The sequence below is a fragment of the Macaca mulatta genome, chromosome 3 (genome assembly GCF_049350105.2).
Source record: "Macaca mulatta isolate MMU2019108-1 chromosome 3, T2T-MMU8v2.0, whole genome shotgun sequence".
Classification (NCBI taxonomy): domain Eukaryota; kingdom Metazoa; phylum Chordata; class Mammalia; order Primates; family Cercopithecidae; genus Macaca; species Macaca mulatta.
Window position 1 is genome coordinate 192,166,336 of NC_133408.1, and position 9,445 is coordinate 192,175,780.

General features: G+C 46.3%; 1 pseudogene across 1 annotated transcript; it reads left to right on the top strand.

Moving 5' to 3' along the window:
* The first annotated feature begins 6,920 nt into the window (after positions 1-6,920).
* LOC715928 (ATP synthase peripheral stalk subunit b, mitochondrial pseudogene) lies at positions 6,921-8,111 on the top strand (annotated as a pseudogene). The gene has a single exon (XR_003728407.2). The product of XR_003728407.2 is annotated as an ATP synthase peripheral stalk subunit b, mitochondrial pseudogene (transcript).
* The last annotated feature ends 1,334 nt before the right edge of the window (positions 8,112-9,445 follow it).

Sequence of the window (9,445 nt, forward strand, 5' to 3'; positions counted from 1 at the left end):
AACTCCACGATGTATACATATATAGTAACATCACATTCTACCCCGTGACTATACACAATACTATTAACAATACAATTCAAAAACAAAATAAAACCAAACACGCGGCCTTTGTGCATCTGCACGGGTGACAGACTGTGAAAGCCAACCCTGTCGGGCACCACATTCCTGTCCAGTGATGCGACAGAGGGGAGCGGGGAAGGTGGGAGGAAGCGGTAGGAAGAGAAGGGGAGGAAGAAGGTAGCTGATAGTAAAGTGATCGGAGGCTCAGATTCACAATAGCCACCCATGAAAAGCCCTTGGTTTTCATTCTTAAAGAATCCGTTGGTCGGGCGCGGTGGCTCAAGCCTGTAATCCCAGCACTTTGGGAGGCCGAGACAGGCGGATCACGAGGTCAGGAGATCGAGACCATCCTGGCTAACACGGTGAAACCCTGTCTCTACTAAAAAATACAAAAAACTAACCGGGCGAGGTGGCGGGCGCCTGTAGTCCCAGCTACTCGGGAGGTTGAGGCAGGAGAATGGCGTAAACCCAGGAGGCGGAGCTTGCAGTGAGCTGAGATCTGGCCACTGCACTCCAGCCTGGGCAACAGAGCGAGACTCCGTCTCAAAAAAAAAAAAAAAAAGGATCCGTCTTGGCCAGGTATGGTGGCTCACACCTGTAATCCCAGCACTTTGGGAGGCCAAGGTGGTTGGATCACGAGGTCAGGAGACCAAGACCATCCTGGCTAACACAGTGACACCCCGTCTCTACTAAAAATACAAAAAACTAGCCGGGCGTGGTGGTGGGCACCTGTAGTCCCAGCTACTTGGGAGGCTGAGGCAGGAGAATGGTGTGAACCTGGGAGGCGGAGCTTGCAGTGAACCGAGATGGTGTCACTGCGCTCCAGCCTGGGCAACAGAGTGAGACTCTGTCTCAGAAAAAAAAAAGAATCCGTTTCTATTGGGCTTTCATACAGCCAGTGTCCTGATCCCTTAATTATTTTCAGAATCCCGTCTGGGGACCTTCTGCCATGCTTCTAGGTTTTTGTTATTGTGTATAGAAGAGGACAGTATTTCCTGGTTTCTCTGCACCAAAGCTGAGTCAGGAGAACATCCGGGAAAGGGAAGTCCTTCCCTGTGGGGAAGGGGTGGAGAAGAAGGGGGAAAGCTCTACTGATACTGGACTAAAAGACTGCATTTTCTAGGCCGGGCGTGGTGGCTCACACCTGTAATCCCAGCACTTTGAGAGGCCGAGGCGGGCGAATCACGAGGTCAGGAAATTGGAGACCATCCTGGTTAACATGGTGAAAACCTGCCTCTACTAAAATACAAAAAATTAGCCAGGTGTGGTGGCGCGTGTATGTAATCCCACTTATTCAGGAGGCTGAGGCCGGGGAATCACTGAACCTGGGAGGTGGAGGTTGCAGTGAGCCAGATCATGCCACTGCACTCCAGCCTGGTGACAGAGCAAGACTCCATCTCAAAAAAAAAAAAAAAAAAAAGATTGCATTTTCCAAAACCAGCCAGCAAGAATTTGATCGGCAGATGTGCTGTTAGTTAACTGAGTTCTGAACGGAGCTCTGTATTGGACTGTGATGATGGACATCTGTCTTAGTCTGTATGCACTGCTAGAACAAAACACCTGAGACTGAGTAATTTATTAGGAGCAGAAATTTATTTCTTACAGTTCTGGAGGCCAAGATCACAGCACCTGGTGTTGGTGTCTGGTGAGGGCTGCTCTCTGCTTCCAAGATGGCGCCACGTTGCTGTGACCTCTGGAGGGGCCAATGCGGTGTCCTCTCCTGGTGGAGGGCAGAAGGCAAGAAAATGCTCCCTTCAACCTTGAGCCCCCCACTTTTCCTTTTTTTTGTTTTTTGTTTTTGTTTTTGAGATGGAGTCTCACTCTGTCGCCCAGGCTGGAGTGCAGTGGCTCGATCTTGGCTCACTGCAACTTCTGCCTCTCAGGTTCAAGCTATGCTCCTGCCTCAGCCTCCTGAGTAGCTGGGATTACAGGCATTCACCACCACACCCAGCTAATTTTTACTATTTTTAGTAGAGATGGGGTTTTACCATGTTTGTCAGGCTGGTCTTGCACTCCTGATCTCAAATGATCCTCCCGCCTCAGCTTCCCAAAGTGCTGGGATTACAGGTGTGAGCCCTTTTTATTTTATTTTTATTTTTGAGACAGAGTTTCACCCTTGTTGCCCAGTCTTGGCTCACTGCCAAGTGGGGGAAAAGCCCCCCACTTTTCCTTTTTTTTGTTGTTTGTTTTTGTTTTTGAGATGGAGTCTCACTCTGTCGCCCAGGCTGGAGTGCAGTGGCTCGATCTTGGCTCACTGCAACCTCCGCCTCCCAGGTTCAAGCTATTCTCCTGCCTTAGCCTCTGAAGTAGCTGGGATTACAGGCATGTACCACCATGCTTGGCTAATTTTGTATTTTCAGTAGAGACGAAGTTTCACCATTTTGGTCAGGCTGGTCTCAAAATCCTGACAGCAGGTGACCCACTTGCCTCAGCCTCCCAAAGTGCTGGGATTACAGGCGTGAGTCACCGCACCTGGCCAGTGAGCCCTTTTGTAAGGGTGTTAATCCCACCTACGGGGGCAGAGCCCTCCCCACTTTACCACCTCCCAAAGGCCATACCTCTCAACAGCACTGCGCTGGGGATGAAGTTTCAACATGAATTTTGGAGGGGATGCCACGCCATCATTCAAACCATAGCAATGTTCACACCAAAGCGAGAGGGTTCTTGTTTACTACACTGTGGGCCACCAGCTCCTGCAGTGGGTGGGTCCATGGGAACCAGAATTCAGCTTTGTAAAAATTAAGATTCAGCCACTTCAAAAGTGGGAAACTACACTTAGACTAGTTCCAGCATGGTAGAGAAATCTGCAGTATGACGGCATAAGTATTCTTTTTTTTTTTTTTTTTTGAGATGGAGTCTTTCCCTCTATTACCCAGGTTGGAGTACAGTGGCACAATCTCGGCTCACTGTAACCTCTACCTCCTGGGTTCAAATGATTTTCCTGCCTCAGCTTCCCAAGTAGCTGGGACTGCAGGCGCATGTCACCATGCTCGGCTATTTTTTTTGTATTTTTAGTAGAGACAGGGTTTCACCATATTGGCCAGGGTGGTCTCGAACTCCTGACCTCGTGATCAGCCTGCCTCGGTCTCCCAAAGTGCTGGGATTACAGGTGTGAACCACCACGCCCAGCCAGTATTCATATCTATATAAGAATTAGGGGATAGGGAAATTATTAGTAATCCCTTCCTTGCTCAGTAAGGAGCTTTGGGGAGTATTTTGGCTGAAATGTTTGAGTTACTATTCTAAATGCCTATGTCCTTCTCAGGAATGAGACCTGCAGACCAGAGTGGGAGAGATGGGCAGAAACTCTAGAGCTCGATGGATCTTTCTGGAAAGAGTTAAGAGTTAACTGATGAGAGAGAAAGGATAACTACTGCCAGGAGGAAGGAAGCTGGGGGGCTGAACGTGAGTCCTGGGCAGATAGGCTGAGAAAGAGAGATGGTGAAAGGGGCAGTGGAGAGGGTCTGCAGGCAGGAGCAGTGTGAGCACTCACTCAGCTGCTTGAGAGGCTGAGGTGGGAGGATCCCTTGCAGGAGGGTGAGGCTACAGTGAGTTTTGATTGTCCCACTGCACTCCAGCCTGGGCAACAGAGCAAGATCTTGTGTCAAAAAGAAAGAAAAGATAAGCTCAATTTAAAAGCAAGTCGTGCCCATGTCAAGCTGTATGCTTTTGTTTTTTGTTGTTTGCAGGGAGGGTGGGATCTTGCTAGGTTGCCCAGCTATTCTCCAACTCTTGGGTTCAATTGATCCTACAGCCTCAGCCTCCTGAGTAGCTGGAACTACAGGTGCATACCACCACGCCTGGTTGGGCTGCATCGCTTTGCCCTTGCGTTAGGCACAAAGCTGTGGGCTTCCTTGTGAGCACCTTCAAGGCAGTCTTATTCAAAGAAGCATTGGTCAGGTCCTTAAGGTCACTGAAAGCACTCACAGTCACCATGGCATCTGATATGGTTTGTCTCTGTGTTCCCACCCAAATCTCACCTGGAATTGTAATCCCTGTGATCTCCACATGTCAAGGGAGAGACCAGATGGAGACAATTGAATCATGGGGGTGGTTTTCCCCATGCTGTTCTCATAATAGTGAGTCTCATGAGATCTGATGGTTTCTAAAGGGCAGTTTCCCTGAACTCGAACACATGCTCTCCCACCTGCCACCATGTAAGACGTATCTTTGCTTCTCCTTCATCTTCTGCCATGATTGTTAAGTTTCCTGAGGCCTCCCCAGCAATGGAGAACTGCGAGTCCATTACACCTCTTTTCCTTATAAATTACTCAGTCTCAGGTATTTCTTCATAGCAGTATGAGAACAGACTAATATAGCATCTTACAAGAAAACACTGAAGAGGGGCTGGAACATTTTCCAGCGGTAATTTTTCTTTTTCTTTGTTTTTTAAGACATGGGGTCTCACTCTGTCACTCGGACTGCAGTGCAGTAGCGTGATCTTGGCTCACTGCAGCCTTGACCTCTTGGGCTCAGGTGATCCTCCTGCCTCAGTCCCCCAAGTAGCTTGGACTACAGGTGTGTGCCACCATGCCTGACTAATTTTTAAATTTTTTTTGTAGAGACGGGGTTTTGCCATGTTGCCCAGGATGGCCTCGAACCTGTAAGGTAATAAGGTAATTGTAAGGTAATAAAGTAATAAACCATGTCTTTATTCTTCACATCAGCCCTGTGAAGTCATTTCCTGCCTTTTGACAAGATGGAAACTGAGTCACAGAGAGGTTAAGTAACTTGCCTAAGGTAACAAATGCATCAAGTCAGAACTGAGATTTAAATCAGGAAGTTTGGTCTCAAAGCCTGTACCTTTGACCAACATGGACTATTTGGCTTTGAATTACAGAAGTTCTGGCACCGTGACCATTAAGTGTCTTTGGACACAAGGGAGAGTTGGTATGAGGACATGAATAATTCAACATAGCTCATTTCTATTAATGAAAAGATGTCTCAAATCTTAAGTAATATTGAGGATAGGTGTCTTTCAACCATTTTTTATACCTTGGTTATAATCCAGGTAACCAAACATAGCTGTGTGATGTTGGCCACACAAATCTAAAGTTGAGAGAATCACCAATGAGAACAAGCTTGGCCCATGGCCTGTGGGCCAAATGCAGCCCAGGATGGCTTTAATGTGGTCCAGTGCAAATTCGTAAACTTTCTTAAAACCTTATGAGATTTTTGTGATTTTTTTTTTTTTTTTTTTTTTTTTTGCTCATCAGCTACCATTAGTGTTAGTGTATCTCATGTGTGGCCCAAGACAATTCTTCATCTTCCATGAGGCCCAGGTAAGTCAAAAGATTGGACCCCCTTGAGTTAGAAGAAGGCAGCTGCTAAGGACCAGGGCAGTAATGATATGGACACTTGCCAAGTGACACTACTTAGCATTTTTATTTTTAAAAATTTTATTTATTGATTCATTTTTGAGACAAGGACTCACTCTGCTGCCCAGGCTGGAGTGCAGGGGCTTGAACACAGCTCACTGTAGCCTTGAACTCCTGGGCTCATGTGATCTTTCTGCCTCAGCTTCCTGAGCAGCTGGGACTACAGGTACACCACCATATCTGGCTAATTTTTTTTTTTTTTGTAGAAGTGGGGTATTGCCATGTTGCCCAGGCTGGTCTTGAATGCCTGGACTCAAACTGTCCTCCCACCTTGGCCTCCCAAACGGCTGGGATTATAGGCATGAGCCACCATGCCCAGCCCTTGGTATTTTTATACACTAACTTTAAAACTCAGAAAAAGCCTTTCTCACAAAGAAACTAAAGCTCAGAGATATTAAATTACTCATACAAAAACATACATTTCTTTTCTTTTCTTTTCTTTTTGAGATGGAGTTTCACTCTTGTTGCCCAGGCTGGAGTGGAATGGCATGATCTTGGCTCACTATAACCTCTGCCTCCCAGGTTCAAGCGATTCTCCTGCCTCAGCCTTGCAAGTAGCTGAGATTACAGGCACACGCCACCATGCCCAGCTAATTTTTGTATGTTTAGTAGAGACGGGGTTTCACCATGTTGGTCAGGCTGTTCTTGAACTCCTGACCTCAGGTGATCCACCCTACTCGGCCTCCCAAAGTTCTGGGATTACAGGTATGAGCCACCGTGCCTGGCCTCACTTCTAAGATGGGCTTTGAATGCAGGTCTTAGAGATTTCAAAATGTGGGCTCTTTCTATTCTGCAAAAAACAAGTACAGTTAATTTTATGCATTTTTGTTGGTATAAATTAATATGATTAAAAATGTTGGGGGCCGGGCACAGTGGCTCATGCCTGTAATCTCAACACTTTGGGAGGCCAAGGCGGGTGGATCATGAGGTCAGGAGTTTGAGGCCAGCCTGACCAACATGGTAAAACCCCATCTCTTAAAAAAAAAATACAAAAATCAGCTGGGTGCAGTGGTACATGCCTACTTGGGAGGCTGAGGCACGAGAATCGCTTGAACCCAGGAAGCAGAGGCTGCAGTGAGTGGAGCTTGTGCCACTGCACTCCAGCCTGGGTGACAGCGTGAGACTCCATCTCAAAAAAAAAAAAAAAGAAAAAAATGTTTGGGCCAGGCGTGGTGGCTCATGCCTGTAATCCTAGCACTTTGGGAGGCCAAGGCAGGCAGATCATTTGAGGTCAGGAGTTTGAGATCAGCATGGCCAACATGGTGAAACCGCATCTCTACTAAAAATACAAAAATTAGCCAGGCATGGTGGTGGGCACTTGTAGTGCCAGCTACTCGGGAGGCTGAGGCAGGAGAATTGCTTGAACTCAGGAGGCAGAGGTTGCAGTGAGCAGAGATCGCGCCAATGCACTCCAGCCTGGGAGACAGAGCAAGACTCTGTCTCAAAGAAAAGAAAAAAGTTTGGATTAAGAATACAGTATTGGTGAGCAGCCATCTTGCTCCTGCCCCTGACAGTCTCTGGTCGGGGTCACAGGGATGCTTAGACTGCTGCCTGGACCTTTGCTGACCATGCTGTCCCGGGTGGAACTTTCTGCCACTGCCACAGCGGCCCCCTCTCTGAAGAATGCAGCCTTCCTAGGTCCAGGGGTATTGCAGGCAACAAGGACCTTTCACGCAGGCAGCCACACCTTGGCCCTCTACCACCTTTCCCTGAATGTGGAGGAAAAGTTCGTCTTGGACTGATCCTTGAGGAATTCTTCAAGTTTCTTTATCTTAAAGCTGGTGTAACAGGACCTTATGTGCTCAGAACTAGGCTTATCCGGTATCCTTTATCCAAAGAAATATATGTGATTATTGCAGAGACCTTCTCAACCATATTAGTAGTAGCGTTACTTGTCTATGCAATTAAAAAATATGGTGCCTCTGTTGCAGAATTTGCTGATAAACTCAATGAGCACAAACTTGCCCAACTAGAAGAGGCGAAGCAGGCTTCCATCCAACAAATCCAGGATGCAATTGATTTGGAGAAGTCACAGCAGGCACTGGTTCAGAAGCTCCATTACCTTTTCGATGTGCAGAGGAATAACACTGCTGTGGCTTTGGAAGTTACTTACCAGGAACGACTGTATAAAGTATATAAGGAAGTAAAGAATCGCCGGGACTATCACATATCTGTGCAGAACATGATGCGTCGAAAGGAACAACAGCACATGATAAATTGGGTGGAGAAGCACGTGGTGCAGAGCATCTCTGCACAGCAGAAAAAGGAGACAACTGCTAAGTGCATTGCGGACCTCAAGCTTCTGGCAAAGAAGGCTCAAGCACAGCCAGTTATGTAAATGTATCTATCCCAATTGAGACAGCTAGAAATAGTTGACTGACTAAATGGAAACTAGTCTATGTGACAAAATCTTTCTATATTGGTGTCTACTGAAGTTATAATTTACCTCTCTTAAAAATGAAAAGTTTATTTCATATAGTGAAAGCACAAAATCTATTGGCCAGTCAGATGTTTCTCATCCTTTTTACTCTGCATTTGAGTTCCATGACCACTTCTGAATAAGCAGTTTGCCTTTATTAAAACCTGCTGCCTGATTAAAGATTACCAGGTTATAGTTTAAATTTGCAATTAATTCTACCATCTTTCAATAAAGTGACAATTGAATGAAAAAAATACAGTATCATTTTTACCTTAACTATCAGCTCTAGATATCAGGAACCCAGTGGCCATATGTTGTTCTGCAAGTTATTCTTGCAGAGAATTCACTTTGCACTTTTTTGTGTAAGGCAAGTACACGAAATAGAAGGATAAGACATGGAAATATTGACCTAAAGGGAAGAAGCTGAGGCAAAATTAATCTAAATAGAGAGTTTATTTGGGCCAAGTTTGAGGATTGCAACCCGAGAACGTAGATTCCAGTTACCCTGAATCTGCACTCAGGTTAGCAGCAGTTAAAAGTGAATTTTTTTTTTTTTTTTTGAGATGGAGTTTTGCTCTTGTTGCCCAGGCTGGAGTGCAATGGCACGATCTCGGCTCACCGGAACCTCCGCCTCCTGGGTTCAAGTGATTTTCCTGCCTTAGCCTCCCGAGTAGCTAGGATTACAGGCATTGTGCCACCACGCCTAGCTAATTTTGTATTTTTAGTAGAGATGAGGTTTCTTCGTGTTGGTCAGGCTGGCCTCGAACTCCTGACCTCAGTAATCTGCCTGCCTCAGCCTCCCAAAGTGCTGGGATTACAGGTGTGAGCCAACATGCCCGGTCACAAGTGGATTTTTAAAGGGAAAAAAGAAGCAATTCCTGGTTGGGTGCGGGTGCGGTGGCTCACGCCTGTAATCCCAGCACTTTGGGAGGCCAAGGCCGGCAGATCACAAGGTCAGGAGTTCGAGACCAGGCTGACCAACATGGTGAAACCCCATCTCTACTAAAAAAATATATACACAAAAATTGGCCAGACGCGGTGGTGGGCAGCTGTAGTGCCAGCTACTGAGGAGACTGAGGCGGGAGAATCACTTGAACCCGGGAGACACAGGTTGCGGCGAGCTGAGATCACACCACTGCACTCCAGCCTGGGCAACAGAGCGAGACTCCGTCTCAAAAAAACAAAACAAAACAAAAGAAAAAAAAAAGGCAATTCCTGAGTTGTTACCAACAATTTACATTAACATCAAATAAACTATTGGTGGGCTCTACATTGTTAAGCTGTAGGTTGTGGCTATAGTGTCCAGTGTGGCATTATTAGGTTAATTTATAGCTACTTGTGGCAATAGTAAGCAGTTTCAAGACATGAATACATAGCTCAAAAAGGGGAGAGTACGGCACGATTGCTGTCTCATTTCAGCGCCTCTCTGGGCCTGGTAGTTGAAAAAGACTGGTATTCCTCTGATAAAAGGTCTTTTCTCAGAAACATATTGTAACTTTGCACCCAGTTTTCAGATACACATTGTTGCAACTAGAGGTTCTGCTGCATGAAACAGTCAAGGCAGCAAGTGTGGGTTCCCATTTACCCT